Source organism: Perna viridis, chromosome 1 (genome assembly GCF_037379345.1).
Source record: "Perna viridis isolate PV_CMFRI_1.1 ecotype Kerala chromosome 1, ASM3737934v1, whole genome shotgun sequence".
Lineage (NCBI taxonomy): Eukaryota > Metazoa > Mollusca > Bivalvia > Mytilida > Mytilidae > Perna > Perna viridis.
The window spans coordinates 386,124-400,112 of record NC_142445.1 but is presented as its reverse complement, the minus strand read 5'-3'; the positions used below and the strand labels follow the sequence as shown (position 1 = coordinate 400,112).

General features: G+C 31.8%; 1 long non-coding RNA gene across 1 annotated transcript in view; it reads left to right on the top strand.

Annotated features, from left to right (window-relative positions):
- Positions 1–13,762, top strand: part of LOC148626752 (uncharacterized) — a 95,536-nt gene extending 81,774 nt beyond the window's left edge. Inside the window, exons 2-3 of the long non-coding RNA XR_015922228.1 lie at positions 10,210–10,404; positions 13,368–13,762. This is a non-coding gene — a long non-coding RNA (uncharacterized LOC148626752). The remainder of the gene's footprint in view (positions 1–10,209; positions 10,405–13,367) is intronic.
- Positions 13,763–13,989: the final 227 nt, after the last annotated feature.

Sequence of the window (13,989 nt, the reverse complement as noted above, 5' to 3'; positions counted from 1 at the left end):
ACCCACGTAAAAGTATCGTAGGACTGCACAAACCAAGACGAGTCTATAAACCAACCGAGGAGCTACGCCAGTGCAGCTTAATACGATCATGGCATGACGGCAAAAGAACTTTGACATAGGTGAACCAATAATATGTTTACTCAATCCATGTAACTGTTGGCCATTTATCTCTGCAAAAAGGCATATACCATAAAAAAAATTCTATTTGCAACCTGTACTCGATACCTATGTAATGATATATATTATGATCCTTCTTTGCAGAACGTTCTGATTTTGGCGCCTTCGGATCACTTGTTTCTTTAATGGGTGAGATCAGAACTCTATTATAGCTATCCCTATATATTTGAAAGGGATTGGTCAAGGGAAACTCATATTAAATAACGGAAATCAAATTGACTACAGACCTTTAACATAATACATCCAAATTTGTTTTGCGGTCGTATAAAAATGGTAAGTCTAAGTATTTCACTAACTGAAAAATGGACTTAATTATGTTAAAAATAACCTTAATTTGTCTCCTTATCAACCAGAAATTAAGGCATGTGTAACATAGAATTCAGTAGGTAATCTTGAAATAATATTCAATTTCTTATTTGATGTAATATGAAGAGTAAGTATTTGATACAAAATGACTTGCTTAATGACTTAGACTGTTTTTGTTTGAAAGTTGTAGCTTATGACTATTCCTCAAATTCAAATCACTGTTTAAATCTTAAGTGATACTTAATGTCAAATATAGTTCACGTAACCTAGAAAACCTGGGAGGGAAAACTTTGTATACTAATCTAGCCATTCAAATATTGTGTTATTGTTTAAATCAGAAGGATGCATCATGCGTCTGTTCTTAAGAATAGATACAATTGGCAATACCATGATTATCTTCATTGTTCACATTATTGAAATTTTGTCAATTCTAAATGTTTATTTTTATACCACTATTTTAATTTGACCTGACGTGCATTGGTATAAACGTTGATATCTTACAAAAAAGACGAAAATATAGATTTGGAAATAAGTCAATAGTATTGATTCAAAGATCAAATCATAATTTTTATAATGATAAAAACTCTAGAGCTAATCATATGTGCATAATTGATAGCCACCGGTTTATTTTGCTTGTTGTCATTAGAACATCAAACGATTTCCATGTTTAAGCGCTTTTTAAGTTGGTTTTGGCAAGTTAAATGTCATGTTATCGGTTAAATCAGTTCATACTAAGATTTTAATCGACACTTAATTTTGATTCACCTTTACTTAGGACGATGGTAAAGGGTTTGATACATTCATAACAAAAGCAATAACATATCAGATGTCCGCTAGATGAAATTTATTTCACAGCTTTTAGGGATCTTCAATGACCTCCAAACCCTTTATCAAAAAATAGAAAAAAATGCTTAGTTACGGCTTTGATTTTCTCTTGAGAAATGCCATAATTTTGGGGTTTGTTGACGATTAATTCAAAGCAGGAGACAATTCACACTCTGATTGCTAATGTCAAATGTATTTCCTATAACCTTTGAAGTTAAACCTGCAACGAAGACAAAAATCAACCTTTATCATATTCATTAAGGTCTTTTTGGTAGTTAGAGTACGGAGTTGTCGAACTTGTCCACATGAAATTCAGGAACTATTTGATAAATACCTCCAAGGGTAATATAAAACATATTTTTTATACAATTAAAAAAAAAAGATTATGGTAAAAAAAGCAAACCACTACATGTAATATATCTCATCACTCATTTGATAGCTGTACGTCAAATCTGGAGAATACCTCTGAAACCCTAAATTAATTGGTGTTAGGCATGCTTCCGTAGACTCTGATCAGCCTGAGGCCTCAAATATCTCAGGGATCAACACAACTACCTCAAATTTAAAAGGGGTCTGTTGACCTCATATTTAGCAAAACAAGCTCATCACATTTGACGCAAACTAGTATAAGCATGGTCATCCTGTTTGAAAGATAACTTTTCTACCGAAAACATACATTCACTTCACATCTGATGCGAAGCAGACCCTTAACATGGTCATGCAATGTGAAATAGCAATTTCCTACCGAAAATGCACATGCCTACTATGGTCAAAGTTCTGCAAATAACACTTTCTTACCTTAAATCATTCATTTCCCTCACACCTGTTTCGAAGTCTACACTTCACATGGTCATATTACTTAGAATCGTACTTCCCTTACCAAAATATGCACATCACATCTGATGCAAACTGCACTCTTTGCTTTGTTATAGTCCGTGAAATAACACTTTCCGGTCAAAACTCATTCATGCTCATAACATCTGATGCTGACCGTACGCTTAAAACGATCGTTTGTCCGAAAAACTACCCAAAACCAAACTAAAGCCTGGTTATCTAATCTGATGCGAATTGTATGCTTGACATGACCAAACTAATGCAAACAGATGATTCGAAGCATACCCTTCACATAGCCAATACTACTAAAATTGCAATTTCCTTACCAAAGTATGCTCATCACATCAGATCCCAACTGTACCTTTAACATTGCCATAGTCCGTGAAATAGCACTTTCAAGCCCAAAATCATTCATTTTCATTACATCTGATGCGGACTGTAGTCTTAACATGGCCGTATGACAGAAACACTACCCAAACAATTGCATGCTTATCACATCAAAAAAGAAATTTGCATATTCAATTTATTTGTTATATGTAAAGAACATTCGTACCATTAACTGGCCTTCCGATGCCAGCTTACCTACGAAAATCCGCTAACTACAGTAAACGCCACCAAACTTATATATCTTTTATATCTACCTATTTGTTAAAGAAACATAGGAAACTCAGTGTATATCAAATAAAAGAGATGTTTTTTTGGTAGATTTCAGCACAAATGTTCCGTGAATAACTATTTAACAAAATAGGATTTTTTAAATATTCTTCGCTACTCAATACAGGAATTTTTCACACCAAATTTCCGATTATCATATATAAATATGCGTTAAATCAATAAAAATGTCAAAATATTCAATTACAATCACTACACGAACTATATTTATAAAGACAGGCATTTTCCTGATTTCCAGGCAATAATTGTGCTACAAGTGAATGAATCGTTTTGAAATTGCATAACAAAAAGGAATACTTTGATCGATTTGTGGGGTTGTGAGTTGAGCTAATAAAAATAAAGGATACAAATAGGCCAAAAGCATTTTTTTCTGATTGCTTGACAATAGCTATATTATTTCTGGTATGATTTTGAAAATTGTTTTTATTAGATTCCTCAAGGACATCATTGTCTTTGTTTTTTAATCAGATGTCCTAAATTTGACACAATTATTATATTGTGTGGCCATCAACTATTTTAAACTGGTGCTAAAAGATTAAAACAAATTGTTTAAAAAGATAAGTACGTTTAGAGTTAGGGGACCTTAACCTTTATTTCAAAAATAAATTATGGAAACTGAATTTCATCGTTGTTTTACATTTGTACTACAGGCATGCCATTTATGTCGCACTGTTTTACTTGAGGGATAGCGAGGCTTTAAATAACAACATAAGTGGTCAGCCCCTGGTAAAACAATGATAAAATGAAGTTTCAATGATTTATTTCAATTTTAATATGAAATATGTTTCTTCATATGTTTTAATAGAAGCAGCCTTTGTGTTGTACGAAGTGTTGGTAATGTGTTTATCACTTTTTTACCATGACTATTGTCTAAAGAGCAAAATTCAAAATAATAAATTTGAAAATGGTTGTGTAATCATTGTTTACTTACTACGTATTGAAAAATATTATATTGACAACATTTGTTTGCAATAATCTTTATTTGAGTAGCTATGTGACGGCTCTCTTATTACCAGACTAAACAAAAAAGAAGTCATCAAAAGGATTTAACAGGCTGTCAAGGGGGTTTGGGTCCTGTTTGTGACAATTTTGCATAACTGTTTTGTGTCTGTGCTGTAATGAGTTTTGCTTGATAAATTGAATGTGTTGTGCGCGGCTGTGTATATGTATATGTATATATGATTTTTACCACATACTGCTTGTAGTTCATCGTTTTTGCATTTATGTAACGTATAATAAGGTTCTTTATTTCCGTTTTAATAAGGTCTAAAACCTTTTGTAATCGGTTTTTAGTTGTGTTAAATGTGAACAATTTATTTTGTCGCCATGGTCAGACTTTTAAAAGAGTTGTGATCACGTCAAAGTATTTTAAACCCCGCCACTATGTTGCGCAGGTCCCAAGTCTGGAAATTCAGACCTTTGTATATCTCTACTTGTTTTCAAATTCAGTTTACTTTAATGTTGCCTGAGTATATATGGCAAATATGGCGCAATACCTGAGTATAGTATTGTTTTAGGGCCGGCTGCAACCTAACTTATTATGTGAGAGTTTCATCGTCGTTCATTGAAGACCAATTAGATATTCGTAATGCAAATGTTTGGTTGTGTGAATAATGGTGTGTAATTAATTGTTCTAATTAATCCTATATTTACTTCTTTTTAAATGACACATTCATATTTTTATACCCGGGATTTTACCATTTTCAGCAAAAGTTGGTATATGTGTTCATTGGTCAAATTGAGAAAAGATTTTTTTTTTAATTTTAAATTTGTATCAGTTGACTTGTCGCTTTTTTCGACTTCTTGACCTCCTTGTTCCTACTTGACACCTCTTGTAACTAATTAACGAGACCGAAAATCAGCTTCAAATTTTCAGTTCTAGAAAACTAAAACTATAAATTTCAGTTTGAACCATTTTTATATAGTTTGCCAAACAATGTCACATTGAGTCACGTTAAGATAGCTACTTGTTGCAGTTTCTGTTTAAGCTTCCTGGGTCAACTATAATACAGAGTGGCAGAAGTATCTGTAAAGTCCGAAACGAACTCAACATAACAACAAACGAAACGTAAAACGAAATCAAAAGAAATAAAATAAAATAGAACCAATCAAACCAGATCCATTATTTTGATATAGGAATTGAAACATGTCCCAATAATCATTATAATTATTAGGATCTTAGGCTATGCCAATGATGGACGGAGCACTTGTGTAATCGTCTACTTCCGTTAGAATATTTTAGCCATTCTTAGTTCTGGTCTTACATTCTACATACATGTATATAGGTCACTGACGCTCTGTTAAAACAATTAATTGTGTATTGCGTAGGAAGGGAAACTTATTTGAAAATAATATACGTTGTGAAGTGGCTCAGTTAAAGGTGCATAAGAATAATGAATAAATTAACTATAGCCACATTTAAATGTAAAGAGGGAACTACATACGAGTATATTCTAGTTACCTATTCATTTTTAAACGCATAATAAACCATTTGATGTTTAACTAGAAATGAAAACCCAGCGAGATTGTAAATAGTCTTCAATCATAGAAAAGGAATAATGAAAGGAATGCCGAGTACTAATTGGGAAAACTGTCTTAAGCAGGCCTTGAGGAATAAGAGGGGCAATGGTTCCAGTCAAGAAACATTATAAAGAAAAGGATATCATGCTTTTATTTGCCGCTCATCTTTTGACAATTTTTGTTACATAAATGTAGCATAACCTCCAAAACCATCTTGATGTATCATCCACTGCATCATAAATATATTTTTTATTACGGTTACCGCCTCATGACATCGGAAGCTCCGAGTTGGCAAATGAAAATGAAACTTTGCATAGAAGATGGCATAGGAATTTTGATGATGCATTTCTTGGGAATTGCGTCATTTTTGGTCTGGTGTCATTGCTTTTTGCAATATTAATCATTCTATTTGGCTATTTCGGCCATGATTGGTGGAATGATATCACAGGGGCTTGCTCCCACTATCAAACATGAAGCCCGACTCTGTATCTTAATAAGTATTTGATGGTGATACCTGTGTTTATTTTATTATATATTATTATATTATTAGGTTGTTTGCAGGGCAGTAATAAGTAATAATTATGTTTGATTTTATTCAAGGGGGAGTTGAAGCGAGTTACAGCAAAATGTGGGATCCCAGTTTTCTTGTTATATACTATTCGGACTGCATATTTGGGAGTGGGAGCAAGTCCCTGTGGTAGTATTATAATACTTCATCGTTTATGTAAGAGCGCTTTCACATGACACATAGTTGTCTGTGAAATAATTTGTAATATTTGAACTATGAACCTTATCAACTGAGAAATGTACATAGTTGAGTGTAACACGTTTCTAAGGATACGATTTATTTCAATGATTTGTGGCTTAAGGAGGTAGAGCTGGGGTAAAGGACGCCTTTTGAAATCAGTGATATGTTTGCATCATATTCGATTTCACCAAAGCATATAAAGCTTTCATCTGAAACATAATGAAATCAGTCCAGGTTACTTGATGCTTACATGAGATTGATGTCAAATGCTGAATACAAACGTTATAATGATTTGTAAGAGTTGTGTCCTTTTCCCTATGTCTACCTCCTTAGGTTTGAATTAGTTTCGTCCTGGAGGTCGATAAACTGAATTTCGACCTGAAAATTTAAAAACTGGGAATGGTCAACTAGAAGTTTGTAGTTTGGACTATATCGGAGTGTACCATGTAAACCGATATCGAACCTGAATAATACGCGAACTGGCATGCTACTATGAGGCATTTTTGTGTCTGTGTTTTTAAATGTCCTTCATAATCAGAATGGTGAATTTAAGAAAAATAAAACGATGAGTTTAATATTAACCATTTATAACAATAAGCTTATGTTAAGATAGGTTTGAATTCGATTCCCATACTTTCCTTTTATCCCATATTTTTTGCAATTCGATGAATATTTAAGGCGCAAAAACGATCGATAGAAATTTATTCAGTACATGCGTACTTTGATTATACACTAATACTAGTGTCTGAATTCTATGTGGATTGATACTTGAATGTAAAATACTTGTTATATATATATATGCGCCTTTGCCAATTTGGGAGAAAAAATTCACTCAAAATATATGACTTTAGGCGAAACTTTTATTTAGGCGTAAAAAGTAGTGTCGCCCTTATTTTCAAGTGTGTAATTTAAGTTCTTTTACATGTTTTTCTGCCTTTTCCTTTTGCATGTGAGTACCCAGTATGCCAATTTATAACATGTCTTAATCTGAAACTGATTTTGTCACACGTTTCGATTTAATGCCCCAAAATCTGCTTACCTGCCTATATCGTCAATACGTGAATAATCGTTGTTTAGCGAACTTTACAAAATCATTAATTTCTTTCTTATTATTATTATTATATATATATATATATATTGTAGAGACAGTTGTTAACCGATGTAAAATACAGAATCACATTTTGGTAATGATTTTTTCCAAATAAACACAAAAACAATAAAATTTTATTAAACATATAAAGTTTCAAAATGTAACATATACTTTTTGGTGCGTGTATCGGATTACAACACAATTTGATTTGTAGGAAATATGTAACAGACAAGTGACGTTTAGTCCTTATTTGGACATAGAAATTAATAACAAAACTTACTATAATGTACCTTGTTGACCTAGTTAAACAAAATTTATAAAATATTGACGTGTTTTGTTTACACATAATTTGCTTTCTGTCCTTGTTTTCTGACAACAAGATGTTATGTCATAGATATGTTACACCTTCAAATAGATACAGAAAGAAATGTTGAAATGATTAATAATGAAAGGAATGTCATTAAACAATTTAGTCGTCAAACTGCATAGCGTGTAAAATCGATATGTGAAGAAGTAATTAAAGAGAAATGTTTGTCAAAATATTAGCTACTTCTGACATATTAGATAAATATATCTTAGAAAATTCACATTATTCTCTATCAAGGCTACCCGAGATGACAGGTGTATAATTAAACTACAAGATTCAACCAATTGCTACATTGCGGGCTTTGTAGGAGTCCATTGTTTAGTAGGAAACTTCTCACTTTACTCAATAACCACGCAGAAAAAAAAACTTGAGATCGATGACTTGGTGTCGTTACAAGCAGATTTAGTGAGGTTTTTCTGAATCACAGGGGCGTCGTTTACTGTCTTAACTTATAAGAGATACAACAAACGGTTTTTAATACTACGGTTGATACAACCTGATGATGCATATGCCTGTTCTTTAGATAACAACGTATCCGACAACGATCCGTCACAAATTTGGTTGAAAGAATGTCAAATCTTCTGCCGCTCCCAATATTAATATAAATGGGCATTTGTATTTCATTTCAAGTTTGTTTTGTTTTTTTTTTTTTTATTAAAAATCTGTCGCGTTATTGCATTCCAAACTTCTTTATTTCTTTTTTTGATTTGATGAATAATAAAATGCGATCAGATAGGTATAATCAATAAAGCATTCGCTTTCCTCAAATATATCAAGTATGATATCAATTTTAACAATGGCACACACAATTTTATAGGATTTTTTTCGATTTATGACTGATTGAATTATATAACCAAGGCTAAACATACATAAGTCGTTACAGTATATGTAATAAAACATTTCGTTAAGGGTAAAGTATTATTTTGGTCATTGCACGTCCTTCGTTGTGTGTGTCTGTTACTGATGTCTGCTTTTGTCCATGGTATACATTCTTTTGTTTTCTGCTAGAATCTTGATTCGCTTGATTACACTTCCTTTTGTACCAGAAAAATATCAAATTCATGTCAACGAAATATGAGGTTGATTAATAATCGTTAGGAATGTAATGGAGAAATAAGTAGGATAAATTCCCTGATCATGTTTTTGTAATTCATTATTATCAATGTATCAGACTTTTCTTGTTTATTATTCGAGTTTTCTTCTAAAGCATACTTAATAAATCATTCGTCTAAGCTATTGGCTTGGTGATGACAACATAAATATGAAAGAATCATTTTTGTTTGATCTGAATTTTTTTAAATATTATTATTTACAATATTTGTATAGCGCCAATCTAAACTGCATTTACTCTAAGCGCTTTACAGCATATAAAATTATACAAAAGAAAATGAAAAGAGAAATATTTTTCAGAACAGTAATTATGTATCTTAGATATAAAAATTTGTAAAACCACAAAAGAAAGGACCAACAAAAAATACAAACCATGTAATTAAAGCATAATTAAATATTAAAACATTATTTAAATAGTATAAAAATATAAGATAGAAATTTTCAGAAGACATGACATACTTTATCATTGTTACGCTAGTGATTCGCAGATATATTTAGTAATTGAACCAATTGACAACTGGTCCGAAATATCCACACGACTTGAAGCTTGTTTTGAGGACATCAGCTCATGGATGACGAGCAATCTCTTAAAGCTCAACCAAGATAAGAATGAAGTACTAAATCTAAAAATTATAGCAACAGTAAAAATATCTAGAAAATAGATATATTTATCATTTGAGTGAAATAAGAATTAAAAGCAATAAAAAAAATATTTCCATTTAAAAAAAAATCCAAAACATAACATTACCGTGTTAAAAATACCAGTGATAAAATAGATGAATAAAATCATATTCTAACAGATCCAAACCCTGCGAAACTATGTTTTGACTAAAAGAGCACAATTTGAAGATTTGTTTCGCCCTAGTCCTGAGAAAAAAATGCAGGATGTTTATATAATGCCGTTGTATTCCAGAATTTACTGATATGTAAAGTATATTAATTCTGATATAAAGTTTAGCATTGCATTAGCAACATAAGTTTATGTTTAATATCTAGCTAAGAATGGCATACAGTAAAAAAGAAACAATGATCAACCCATAATTATTACGTGCACATTACGACGTTACGGCAAATTCTGCTCTTTCATGGTTTCTGTCGTATTTAGAAAGAAGGACTCAACAAGTATCCGTGGGAGCCATCCAATCCAACTCGACCAAATTGAACTTTGGCGTTCCGCCGGGACCTTTGTTTGGGTCCAGAGTTCATTGTTTGTTTTCTTAGCCTATCGATTACACTTAGACAAGTCATGAAACATGTAACTACACATTCCCACTGTATCCAAGTCATGTTTCCTTTCAATCAGAAAGATTGGCCGAATTCGTTGTTACATTACGGACAGTGCTTGCAAAACTCTAACATCGAGATTGGATTACGGCAACTCCCTTTTATATGGCGTGAAATCTAGTGGCTTGAACAAGCTTCAAAGAGTTCAGAATGCTACCGCCAGATTGATATCACGGCGCAGGAAATATGACCACATAGCACTTGGTTTAATTGACCTACACTGGTTATCTGTTGAATTCCGATGTCAATACAAACTTATCTTATGCTTTTTTATAGCACTGCATGGTATAGCTCCAGCATATCTCCAAAAGCTTCTGACTCTATATCGCCCATCAAGATCACTACGCTCCCAGAACTCTGTGACACTTGAAACGTCAAGAGTGAAAACGAAATCGTACGGTGATCGTAAGTTCGACAAGGCAGCTGCCACTTTATGGAACAATCTTCCCAGTAAACTGCGAGTTTTAAACCGTAAGTATTCTATTATTACACATTCATTAAACTCAAATGCAATAAATATAAAGAAGGTATATAATGCTTAGTTGCAAAAACACATTGCGTATTCATGAAATTATAAAAATATATTGTATCATTTTCATGAGAATCCTCTCTTCAAAATACACTCTTTCGGGTGAAACATATTTTTACAATATATCTGAACAGCTTTTAAATGTAAGCACAAGTACCATACATGTACACAATTCAGCACAGATCAACTGCAATGCACATATTATTTTAGATGACATCTAATGCTTTAATGCACAGAAACATTGCGTTCTCATAAAATTTTGTGTAAAATAGGAATAAATTATCACGAGCCGCAGCAATATTTAGTATTTCCTTTTCTTTACATTATCCGACATTCTTGTGTGATGAGAAAGTCAAACTTAAGCATAATTATCTTACATTTACACAATTCAGCAGAAATCAACTGTAGTTATAAAAAAATATACTACGTTTGATCTGAATGATTTCTCTTAAAAAATCCCATATCTGTGTATTAGTTTTTTTGTGGTTTTCTTTAATAAACCAATTGGCGTTAACTTTGACGTATATCTTGTTCTAGAAGTAATGAATTGATTTGTTGACGGATATTGACAGATTTTAGGGTGATGAATATATAATTGTCCGGGCATATAATGGTGAATGTGTTAGAAATTAAGATCATTCTATTACTAACTTTCTTCGTAGGAATGAATTATCACGAGCCATAAAGATATTTAGTATTACCTTGTATTCATATTATCCGAAATTAGTGTGAAATGAGAAATTCAAACTTTCATCTGCTATGATTAAGTAATTATTGATTATTTGCTTCATTTTACAATGAAACTACCAAGAACGTAAACACTATGTATAGAAGTTCACTATTGGCGATGAAAGTATTTTAATTTTATTGATTTACTTTAAATTTTACTTATATCTTATGGAGAATCATTGTTCTTAACCACATGATAAGATCGAAGAAAAACATTTTACATCTATCAGTGTATTCAATAATTTCTTCTCGAAGTAAGCATCGGAAAGCGAAGGCATTATATGAATATTCTGTATTTTTTAGGACTTAGGCGAAATCGTTCCTCAAAATAGACTCTTTTGGGCGAAAAAAAGATGAACATGAAAATTTTAAAATTGTGTGTATTGAAGCGTAATTATCCGTCTTTTACACTACAGCAGAAATCAACTGCAAAGCCTTTTATTAAGGAATTCGTTATTGAACCCAAACATGGTGTTTTCATGAAAGTTTTAGAATCGCCAACATATATGTATAATAATCTTTGCACTGTATGTAATAACATCATTATATAATGGTAAGTTCGTACGAAAACGAATAAGCTATTTTGTTTTACATTGACAAATATGAGTTTATTTGAAATTGTAATTGCTAAGAGTTATGGACAATTCTTTGACTATTTTTTTTTCTACTAAAGCCAACGATTCGTAATAAATACATTATTTCATAAAAGTTATCCGACATTCCTAATTTGTATTTCAAGATAGCATCTGACGTGTAGTAAATAAATTATTACTTGGTGCTTTTGAAAAAAAATGCATTCACACTATACCTTTTTGGGAGCAACTGATATGAAAACATGTACTTGCTCTTAATGTGCAGAATCAAGGTGTTTTTATCAACAAAAAAATATTTTGTCACTGCATATTTTTCTTAACTTTCAATCAATTTAGGGTTAATCATTGTTTCTTTTTTTAATGTATTTAATTTTTAGCTTGATATTAAACATAAACGTATGTTGGTAATGAAATGCTAAACTTTATATCAGAATTAGTATATTTTTCATTGCACCGAGTTGGGAAAGATGCCACGCTCCTTGCACGTTAAAGAACCCTGCTGTGGTATTCGATAGGAGTAGGAACCTTTGTGCTCCGCCACAGGAGGCTAAATTGCCCTACGTTACCCATCTCCCCTTTTTCCAGTGGCAATCAAAATTTGTCGACCCTATTATCCTTGTGACCCATCCTTTTTTTTTCATTTCATGTTCATTTTATCATCCATTTCATGTTCATTGTCTGAATATAGCTGAAATATTGCTGCTCGGACGTTAAACCCTAACAAACAAACAAACAAAGTAAATTCTTGAATACAACGGCATAATATAAATATCCTGCATTTTTGCTCAGGACTTGGGCGAAACAAATACTCAAACTATGCTCTTTTGGCTGAAACATAGTTACGCAAGGCATTGTATCGTATCTGTTACAATATGAAACTGTAAGAATCCTAATATTATATATTCGTTAAATCCAAATGCAATAAATTTCAAAAAGGTATATAATGCTTAGTTGCACAAACACATTGCGTATTAATGAAATTTTAAAATTATATTGTATCTTCTTCAGGAGTCAGGCGAATCCTTTCCTCACAATACGCTCTTTTGGATGAAACATATTTTTACAATATATATATGAACAGCTTTCAAATATAAGCATAAGTATCATACATTTACACAATTCAGGACAAATCAACTGCAATGCAATTATTATTTTAAATGACTTCTAATACTTAACTGCACAGAAACATGGCGATCTCATGAAATATTGCGATGTTTGGAATAGCCGAAACCGTTAGCGACAATATGTTTGATCACTAAATGATCACTGAATTGTTGGTTTTGTATTTTAAAAAGTGATACGTTCAAGTTAATAATTCTCATAGGTGACATATTAATACAAATATGTTTTTATTTGATCAGAGTGGATGCTCTTCAAAGATCACATATCTGTGCATCAGTTTTTGTAGTTTTCATAATAAAACAATCGGCGTTAACTTTCAAGTATATCTTGTACTAGAAGTTATGAGTTGATTTGTTGACGGATGTTGACAGATATAAGGTTGATGAATACATAATTGTCCGGGCATGTAATGGTGAATGTGTTAAAATTTAAGATAATTCTATTGCTAATTTTCTTTGTAGGAATGAATTATCACAAGCCGTAGAGATAATTAGACTTTCTTTTTATTTACATTATCCCGATATGTGTGTGAAATGAGGAATTCAAACTTTCATCTGTTATGAGTAAGTAATTATTGATTATTGGCTTCGAACAAATTTTGTAAATTTTGAAATGAAAGTAGCAAGAATGTATACACCATATATAGAATTTCAATTTTGCCGAACGAAGTAATTTAATTAAATTGCATACATGTATTTACTTTAAATTTTAATCATAAAAAACATTTTACAGCGGGCAACTCTTTCAGTGTATACAATAATTTCTCTCAAAACAAGTATCGGAAAGCGAAGGCATAATATGAATATCCCGTATTTTTTAAGGACTTGGGCGAAATCTTTTCTCAAAATAGACTCTTTAGGCGAAATCAAGATAAGCATGAAAATTTCAACAACCCTTGTATTAAAACGTAAGTATCCGTCTTTTTCACTGCAGCAGAAAACAACTGCAAACCACTTTATTAAGGAATTCATATGTGGTTATGACAGTTTGAGATGTTTTGAATCGGCAACATATATGTATAAAAATTTTTGCACTGTATGAAATAACATCATTATTTAATGGTAAGTTTATAGGAAAACGAAA